Source organism: Elephas maximus, chromosome 7, assembly GCF_024166365.1.
Source record: "Elephas maximus indicus isolate mEleMax1 chromosome 7, mEleMax1 primary haplotype, whole genome shotgun sequence".
Taxonomy (NCBI): domain Eukaryota; kingdom Metazoa; phylum Chordata; class Mammalia; order Proboscidea; family Elephantidae; genus Elephas; species Elephas maximus.
Window position 1 is genome coordinate 64,501,226 of NC_064825.1, and position 2,609 is coordinate 64,503,834.

The following is a 2,609-nucleotide window of genomic DNA, read 5'->3' on the forward strand; positions in this document are numbered from 1 at the left end:
GCCTATTTCTATTAAGGCCTGCATTGACCACTCTTAAGACGTAGCTTTTTATTCTGCAGCGTCCTGCTTATTTCCTTCATAAAGTTTTTATTAAAAGCAGTAGTTATTTGGATGATTTGCTTTCTTGTTTATTGTCTGTCTCCACCTCTAGAATGTAAGCTTTAATAAGGCCCCAGGGACCTAGTCATTTTGTTAACCATATGTATCCCTAGCAGCTGACACAATGCCAACATCTAAGTGAGTATTCAGTAAATATGTTGAATAAATTTTCAACCACAGTAAATTATATTTATGAAGAACTAAATGTGGGCAATCTTTGTGCAAAAATAAATTCCAAGAGGTACCTATCAAGCAAAAATGTTTTAGAAGAAAAAATACTTCCCTCAATGCCCGCGAACATGGCAGCGGCTGTGATTGCGGCACCGGGCAGAGCTCTGCGATGGGCGGGCACTGAGCAGCTGCTGTGAGGAGGATCCCAGGAGCTATTCTGGCTGCAAATTGGAGCAGGCACCCCTAGCCTGGAATGCAGCTTAAGCCTCTCTCACAATTGGGGCACAGTCATCATAAAGCACTGGCGGAAGGTGCCACTGGCCAGGGTAGACAGGAAGTCACACCTGCACTGGCAACACCACATCAACAGGCTGGTGGAGGACACAAAACACTTGCCCCAAAACAACCTGAAGCCAACCCTCACAGTCTGTGGAGGAACTTGGAGTCCGGAGTGATCTGGTCTCAGTAAAGAAATCTGTGGGCAGTAATCAGCTCCTTCCTCAGGGACTGGCTGTGTATGCATCCGTGAAAACAAGAAGCTGTTTGAAGAGGAGAACTTGCTGAGACAAGAAGGAAAATTAGAGAAGATCCAGACAAAGGCAGGTGTGGTGACAGTGAAATTTCTGAGAAGCTGTCACCTGGAAGGGAGGATGAAGAACAATGTCAAATAGGAGCTAAACCCTGAAATAGTTGCCCACCACTTCTTCAAGAACCTTGATGTTATGGTAGCTCCCCATACGATAAAGTGACCAGAAGAGCCCATCACACAGTGGGGCGAGCACTGGTTTGAGGTGACGGTAAATAGGCTTGACACTGTGAGGGTGCCTATGGCTGTGCCGAACTTTGAGAAGCCCAAGACCAAAAGATGTAAGTACTGGTCAGTTCAGCAGGCTGCCGAGGAAATGGCCTCCAAAAGCTCCCAGAGACTCTGACCTACCCTCCCTCCAAGGCAGCCAGATGCCTTCAAGACTCAGATACTCTGGAAAGCAGAATCAGAGGAGCAGTGGAACAAAGATAGGCCAGCACCCTGATCTTGCTCCCAGCTCTGACCAAATGTGAATTTTAGCGCACATATGGGGACATCAGGCTAAACTGCACATATATGTTGAATTCTCTGTATTTGCCATCTCCATCTAGTGCTGTCTTCACATTCTTTTTTATTGTGGCAGTCCTCAAGAAATAACAAGCTGTAAGTTTGATAAGCTGGACATTAATAAACTGAAGCAGTTCAGAGCCCATCTAGCCTTTTCCTCCATTTGAGCTCATTAAAACAGAGTTAGCCATTGTCTCTAGTGCTTGGCTCATTCTCATCACCCAAACCAAACACTTGTTTCTCATACAGAAATAAAGAAGTTGTGTTCTTTGGAAAAACGAAAAAAGGTAGAGAAGGTCCTCTTTAGCAAGGCACAAAACTAATGAGAAAACTAAGAACAACTCAGCAGAAGAAGAAATTGAAATAGCCAATAAATTAAGAAATGATGAATTTCATTTATAGTTAAATGTAAATTAATGCAAAAATGAAATATTTTTCATCTATTAACAAGAAATAAAAAAGCTGACAATATCATAGTATAGGCAAGAGTGCAGAAAAGGGCATTGTGCAAACTTTCAGCTAAACTTAAGCTATAACTTAAGAACTGACTTTTGGGTCAAATTGTGACTGCTTCTTACTGGTTGTGAAAACCTTGAGCCAATTAAAAAACTTTCCAGTGCCTTATTCTCTCTCCACAAAATAGGAGTAATAATAGAACCTACTTCATAGGGTAGTTTAAAAAAGTTAACACACATAAGGATTAAAAGAGTTACTATGCATAAGAGATTTCTTAACAATGTTCGTAACAGCATTATGTATAATAAAATGGTGACAACTAAAAATCGTAGTTGTTAGGTGTTGTTGAGTCATAGCAACCACAAGTACAACAGAACAAAACCCATAGCGACCCCATGTATAACAGAACGAAATGTTGCCTGTGTCATCTCACAATCATTGCTATGCTATGTTTAAGCCCACTGTGCAGCCACTGTGTCAGTCCATCTTGTTGACAGCCTTCCTCTTTTTCGCTGACCCTCTACCAAGCATGATGTCCTTCTCCAGGAATTGGTCCCTCCTAATAATATGTCCGAAGTATGTGAGATGAAGTCTTGTCATCCTCGCTTCTAAGGAGCATTCTGGCTGTACTTCTTCCTTGTTCTTCTGGTAGTCCATGGTATCTTCAGTATTCTTTGCCAGCACCATAATTCAAATGCATCAATTCTTCAGTCTTCCTTAACTGTTAATCCTAGGTAATGATTAATAAATGTGACTGAAACGTCCTTCAATAGGACACTTCTTATAGATC

At 41.8% G+C, this 2,609-nt stretch overlaps 1 pseudogene; it reads left to right on the forward strand.

The window, feature by feature from the left end:
* Positions 1 to 294: 294 nt before the first annotated feature.
* LOC126080110 (39S ribosomal protein L9, mitochondrial-like) lies at positions 295 to 1,202 on the forward strand (annotated as a pseudogene).
* The last annotated feature ends 1,407 nt before the right edge of the window (positions 1,203 to 2,609 follow it).